This window comes from Nuphar pumila, chromosome 15, assembly GCF_984573655.1.
Source record: "Nuphar pumila chromosome 15, dmNupPumi1.hap1.1, whole genome shotgun sequence".
NCBI lineage: Eukaryota > Viridiplantae > Streptophyta > Magnoliopsida > Nymphaeales > Nymphaeaceae > Nuphar > Nuphar pumila.
The window spans coordinates 68,002,875-68,010,784 of NC_143263.1; positions in this window are offsets into that span (position 1 = coordinate 68,002,875).

Sequence of the window (7,910 nt, forward strand, 5' to 3'; positions counted from 1 at the left end):
TTTCTCTTTTCGAAGAAAGGGAAGCTGCCACTTTCAAAGCTCATAATGAAAAGAGCTTATGTGGCAATCCTAGGGTATCACTCCTTTGCCCATTCCCAATGCAAACAGATAGAAGGACAAGTTCTTTAATAAATAGACTTGAGAGGAGCCATGTGTCCTCAACTCCTCATCCTAGTCGACATAAGATTATTCTTTTATAGTTTTAAAACCCATTCTCATTCTATTTGATAAACCCAGTTTATTATCTTTATTTTTATTCATGTTTTATTCACTAAACATACTTATTAATTATTTTTCGTTTTAAGCTTAAACATAATCCTTTTAATTTACCAAGATTTTCACAAGATTTTTCCAAAAAAAAACAAGTTTTTTCAAAATTTCCTGAGATTTGTTATTTATACATGATTCATTCACTTCATAATGTTTCCTTCCATCTCTCCAGTCAATTTGGTATATGGGAGCATGTAATGCTTAAAAACTCAAACATTTGTGCAGTTGAATAGGGTTACTTGTCCTGAACAATGATTCTATGCATGACACATCAGTTTTAATGGTGCACCATATCTCCGATGGGGTTATATTTTGATGCTTGTAGAGGGCACGCACCCGGACCATCAAGAGTGCCTCTCTTAGAGATTGCATCAATCAGGATTTGCATGTGTTCCTTTCTTGCTATTAGTTCTATGTCTGCATATAGTATATATTTGTATTTTCATTATATATATATATATATTCCATAGAATGCATTTACGATTATACAATTATAAATTTTCTTTTTTCTTGGAGAATTTTGGACCTATGTCACCGTAGGCCTTTCCTCATTTGAACCTTACCGTTATCGTTAAGGCTATGCCATCTTAAGGTGCTGTTAAATGGAAGGATCTTATCAATGACCGTGAATGATGATTCATATATTGAATTGCCGACCCACTCCATTCATAGGTCAAATCAACGATTCTCTTCTCACAGCAAAGGTTTAGAGAGAGTCTTTCTTTAGCTCTTGGGATAAGGATCCCAATCTTCTTACCAACAACAATTCTCTCCATAGTGGAAGTGGATATTTGAGTGGAACATGCCCATCCATGTGGAATTGAGAAAAGCGTGGATCTTCCAAAGCAGAATGGAAAAAGCTCATGTGCCGTATTATTGTATATTAGATCATGACTACATTTGGGAGTGAGGCTCCCTCTTTTCTCAAAGCGGTACATGTTCTGTGGCAGTGTACTCATAGCTCTGATGGTGAAAGGGTGCGTCGTTGATAGAGCATGTTTGTGGATACGTGCAGTGAGGCACCAGGTGGATTGCTAGTGTTTGTGTATCATCTAACGAGAATACAGGTTGGCGTGGACCAACCAGAAGAGGTATGCATAAAAGTCTTTGCTCCAAGTAGTAATCCTAGAATCCCGTCTATTTTCTAGATTTTGAAAAACATCATTTTTTTTTAAAGAACGAGAATCTTATGATATGTTGGGAATCTCTTATGATAATCATCCACATGAAACACATCTTTTTGCCTACAATTTGTTTTGTTTATATACACAATTCCAAATTTCTTTTGTGTTCATGTTGGCAATTTCTTATGGGAATTCGGCGGGTCATCCCTCCAAGTTCCCACACCAACCCGTTATTTTTTCCATTTCAATAACACCCTGGTGCTTCGCTTTGCGAGTGCTTTTTGAGTAAATTCCATTCAAGAAAGTCTTGTACCCCCTTCTCTGGAAACAATTTCGGAAAGTGACTCTGAGGTTCTAGTTCCATGCTCTAAAGCAAGCAAATAGTAAGCGAGATTTGACAGGTAGGCAAGTGTTGCCGGAGGAAAGAGGTTGTCAATTCATTCTATAAGTGAAGGAGGCCAAGTGGAACGGAAGATAGAGCAGATTGACCATGTGCGATCCATATTATATCCGACCAACTGCCCATCCTACCTCCTCCACGTTCTTGACAACTCGATTCATTGTCAGATTTGGGAATATCAAAAAGAGGATCTGAAAGAGAGAAGCCAAGCGACCAACATCTCATTGACTGGTTTATTAATGCCATGCCAGCTGACCTGCAGTTGCAAACTCGCTTGCTTTACAATGCAAAGCTTGTTGTCTACTCTCGAGCCTTCACTCTACCTGCCAGCATGTAGTTGTGCTGGCTCTAGCGCTGACACGTCACTTGGCCCCAAAGCGAACTGAATGGAATAAAACCATATCGAGGTCCTAATTGTACTACTTTGGTATGATGCCCTTCCAATGTGGATTCACGTAAACATCGTGCCACCAATGTAATTTGATGTTTGATTTGGGCCTATATGACATGACCGATCCATAGAAAAACTCTAACCCTCCATATGTTTCATATATTCCATAGTTCACACTAGATAGAATATTTATGGAATACGATTCACTTTCAAGATTCCATGATGGTGAAATGGTAGACACGCGAGACTCAAAATCTCATGTTGTATCCCTGCAGATATTTTTCTTTTAGCCACAAAATTACTAATACATTTCTCATTCATTTAAAAGCTTGATGAATTGGTAACAAGTTTTGCAGTTAATAATGGACGAGGAAGAGAAAAATGTGATCTTTACTGACAAATAGTGGATAGGATTTTCTTGCTAATTTGGGGTTTCCTGAAACCAAGTACCTCTTAGTTGTTAGGCTCCTATCCTTCTATTGGATTTATGTGGTCTTTTAACAAACATATTTTTTTTTCATGTCGAACTGCTGGTATTGTTAACTAGAATATTATTCTTTGTTGTATTTTTTCTTTTCATTTTTTTCATGTTGGTGTTTTCATACTTTTTTTTTATCTCTTTGATCTGCATAGTGTCACTCTTGAATATTCATATTGCTGATTAGGCTGTATAACAGGTTTGGCCGTTGCATGGTTTTGGGAGGCTAAACTGATGTTTGGCCAATAAATAGTTTTAGTATTAATTTCAAGGTAAGTTCTATTAAACTGATATGTTATTGTTTATGTGAGGGATTCTGTTTTGGATTTCATTTATCTCTTCTGCCTTTTCCTTTGCTACACAATTTTAAAATAATATGAAAATCCAAAAAATATGCAAAAACTGTTAAATCATGATTCTAAGTTTTTAAAACAATAAGTAAAAAATTTGTATTTTCGTTCTAAAGAGCTCCTCTTAGGCACTGATCCAACACTCGGGCACTAGCTAGGTGCTGGGTTGGTGCCTAGCTGCCTAAGTGCCTAGGCAAGCTTCTAGGTATGCTTTTAACTACATAGCCAATAAATATATAGTCCTTAGAAGGCAGACATCTCTCCAATCCTGATCAGTTTTATTGCACAATGTTTTGTGTTCAAGTATTTTTGTGATCATTTAAAACTTTGTTTGAAAAAGTAGTAGATTCTTGTGTTTTTGGCTATTTGTTTGTAAGCATGCCCCATAAGGTCAGCTGGAATTTTGAAGACGTTGCCAAAAACCTTAACCCCTACTTTCTGCTCCAGTGACAGGGCTCTGATAAGTGTGGATGATGAGACAAATGAAGGATCCTGTGACATTGTTAATGCTGCCTGGAAAGATACCGCAGGTGGCTAGCTATAATCATGTGATAGGACATGAATCACATGATGTCTTCCATACTCATCTGAGGCCTCACGTCATCCATTTTTTTCGAATCAAGTTTTTATTTTTTATTTTCAGCTTTTCATTTTTATTTCTTTTGAATCTGAATTTTGAGACTAATTATGCTACATCTGGATTTAGTTGGAGGATGCAGTCACATTAATGCATGTTATTTTCATCCTGTTTCTCTTGTGCCTAACAGTTTGAATGGTTTTCCTTTAGTTGTTTTTCAAATCAAGGTTGTGTTTTTAAGTCCCATCTTTCAACATTCTGTGCTATTTTGCAGAACAGACTACGAATAACTAATGCCAGTTCTTTCCTAGTTATTTTTAATAATGTACTGATTGCTCTTTTTTCCTGAGAGTTTGCATTTGAGAAATTGTGTGATTTCTCATAGCCACTAAAATGAGAAAACTGAGGCAGATACTCACTGACAGGTTGCATTGACCATATGATTTAGCTGGTGCAGCAACACTTGTAGTTATGCCAAAGGTGATGGTTTGTTCTGAATGATTTGGCAAGCAACTGCTATGTGATTGTGCTTTTGAAAGCTCCTTATGTTTATTTGCTACATTTGTTAAACAATACAGGATTCTTTAAACCATCCATTGGCCACAGGTAGGCATATTCACAATCTGAGCTTTTCAATTGCTTTGTTATTTCTGTTACTGGGATTTTATGTGCAAAGTTCTGTATGTGTCCCATTATTAGCCAGTTTCCATTATCATGTAAATGAGGCATTTTGATTTTCTTTTGAGTGGCAAGGAGGGTTTGAGGAGATGGGTATTGGTTATATTCTTTTTGACAAGAGGTTGTCATTTGGTAATGTAGTGTTTGTGATGTGGATATTTTTTTTCAATCAAGAAAACATTTGAAGGTTTTCCACCAGTAAGATGGACGGCTCTTCACGTGGACTGTTCTCAGAGAGTATTTTGAGGGTTACGCACTCTTGACTGGTTTGAGCACGTCTTTCAGCTGAATGTTCTTAGTCCTTGTGTGGTGTGTGATATCTGGAGAGAGGCTAGTCCCTACTAAATTTTGAGTTTGAAGATGGCTGTAAATTGGTTATTAATTTGTTTTCTCGTTTACTATATATAGGGCGTTGATATTTAAATTCACAAGCTTGTTTGACAGTACAGTTATTACTTGTTATGGGGATGCCTATCAAAGTTCAAGATTATCCTCTAGTAGTCTTACAGAAACCAGAGTCGTTTTAACGTTTTAAATATGTTATTTTGTGCATATAAAGAATTCCTTCTTCAGGGAAAATATTATCTTCGTTAAAACTTGTTTTTTCTAAGGGATCAAGCACTACAAATATCATTTACATGGTTTGCTGAACACATGTTCTGGATGGTCTAATTTTGCCTTGCAAGAAGAATCTTTAGGATCTTCAAGGATCAGCAGTCTATAATGCTCCAAAATTTCATGATTGAAAAAGTCATTTTCTTATATTGAAACCATTTTCCAATATATGCATTTTCTGAATAAACAAACCGCAAACTCCTCTGTGTGGTCGGAATAGGGGATCAGCTGCAATGTGACTGCCCTCATTTTCTTGTTGCAATGTGTTGTTGGGCCCCACAATAAATGTCAAGAACAAGTCAATTTTTTGTGGGCCCTATAGTTTGAATTAGACACGTATTGGACAAGTCAGGGGAGTGGCATTTGTTTTGGTGCAATTACATTGTACCTGATCCCTGCCAAGTTAGGTTATACCAAATATAATTCCCCTTCCTCAAAGGGGAATTTTGTTCATGCAACATCATGTGGACACATATTAATGTAAGCTGGCAGGGCAGAAGATAGGGTGAAGGGACTGATTGTCCATTTTAGCATTGAATAGCACAATTGATCATCTATAGCAATGTAGTCGGACATAGGCTATTAAATCTTTGACTGCAATTACAAGCCTAGGCTACTAGAAGACAGCAAAAACCATTGTGTTTTTTGAAGATGGTCTATCTCAAATCCACAAAATATCAATTGGATGATAGCCACCTCCTAGGTGTCCGAGCACATATACACACACCGATGTCCTTCAAGCTTAGGTTCTAACAAGTAGGGGAGAGTTTGTGGAAACTGGAAGAAGCTTTAATTGTATCATCACTATTTAAATTGAGTTGGTGATGCCTTTCTAAATTATTTCACAGTACAAATTTGGCCCCTTAAATTAGTTGTTCTCAGTTAATAATGTGATCAACGATGCATTGGTTAATCTGAACTCTGTCATTTCACCAAATACGATGACTATCTTCTTCACCATCATTCTGACAATCTGATGCAGATGTATCACCACATACTTGTTCTCGGTTGGACTAGATTATGACTTGGGTTGATTCAGAACTTCCAACCAGTGCAGATCTGATCTTATGATTCATGACATATTTGATCCGCATCTGATCCATGACATTTGTAACACATTAAACATTGTAGCTATACGTAGTAACCAAATTGCATAATCAAACGCCGTGCAGTAAAAGATTTTCGCCTATCACGTGAACATAGAAAGGATGCACTATTATTGTATATAAATTTCTCTTAGGGGGCGTTTGTTACATTCCCACCCATGGTAAACTTCTTCGCTTCTCCATGGGGGAAGGCCTGAACCTCTATTTTGATAGGAAAGATAATTTTTCATGTGGGCCCCATCACATATTTCTTACTTAGATGTTTGTTTTACCCTTTCAGGAAAGAGACCCTCTTTACTCTTTCATATGAAAGGGCATGAAACAAACGCCCCATTAGGGCGCGGGTTTGATTGCTGAGAATATGAGAACTGAGGGGCATTTTTTACATGAATCTCTGGCTCAGGTGGCGTGGGGGTGTATTACAGATGTGAGATCTCAGATCACCTAGTATATGAGATAAAAGGCAATTAAACAAGCTATTAGTATATAAAGGGGCAGAAATGAGAACAAGTTAGGGTGTACATCTGCCAGGAAGTGATAAAACTTTTTTTACGGGGTGTTTGGTGCACTCCCACTAAAAGGAAGCCTCTTTCCTTTGAAAGAGCTAGTTTGGAGGAAAAGTGCTTCCACAGGAGAGAGGCATGAACCCATTTGAACAGGAAAGCTGTTTTTTTGCATTTATTATGTGGGGTTTCACCATATATTTCTGATAGACATGATTGTTTCACTCTTTGTAGGAAGGAGGCCTTATTTCTTCTTATGAAAGAGAGCCTCTTTAGTAGGAAAGGGCATAAAACAAACACCCCTTTAGACGATTTGAATATTCAATTCATATGAAAAGCGTGAGATGTATGGATAAAAAATCTTGCAATTATTATTTTCCACACTTTTCATCAGATGGGAATTTTTTCATATGCATGGCTGGTAAAAAGCATACAAAATATGAAAACTTTTCTCACTTGGAAATGCATGAAAAGATTCTATTTGTTGGGTTCCATTCCAAATGTTCACATTTTTCAGCACATATATTATTAGTAAACTAATGTACACGTATACGTTACTATGATACCATACGGTGGTACACACTCTTATTCACATACATCTAGCCATCAAATGTTAAATCTAACTCTACAGATGTTTTAGCATTATTTATTTGTTATATTAAAGGGTTTTATCATGTTTTTTATTGGCAAGGTTTTATCTTGTTCAATAAAACATAAGATTTTAATTTTGACAAAGTAAAAATCAACGGCTCACAATTCATAAAAATAAGAGTGCTTTAAAAATAATATAAAAAACCATATTTAAGTCAACTGAAAATAATAAATAGAGTATGCCAAAGACTTAGTTTTTGCTTGTGTAGATATGTAAATCTTAAGCTATGCTGGTACAGTACTACCAACTAAAATCCAACACCCGGCGCTCCCCTTGTTTGGTAGGAGCTGTTAGTGCACGTCACCTGTGTTGGACGTTGCAAGTTCAAATCCCAATGGTATGATGTATAATTGGCGGGGTCTGCCTAACCTCAGCTTGCCTTTCAAGAAAAAAACAAACAAACTAAAATCCAAACACATACTCTCGTAATAGTTTGAAGCCATGCGCAATGACCAGGAGCACGCACAGAAACTGTTTGATGATATGCCTAAGGGAGAACCAATTCATTCAAGAAGGTGGATCTTGGTGCAAGAACTCTTGTGCTGTTTCTGGAAACTCAATGCAGCCGCCACCACCAATCTCATCTGAAGCAGCTTTTGCTAACAGCAAATGGGCAAGCCTGAGCGGCTCTCTTCTCTTGGTCGTGTTGCAATCAGTCTTCGCGAAATAATCAATCCATCCCTCCAACCTTCTCTTCTCTCCATCACATGTTGGACCCTTCACACCAACCTTTGAGAGGAACCCACCGGAGCAGAAACTACAAAAG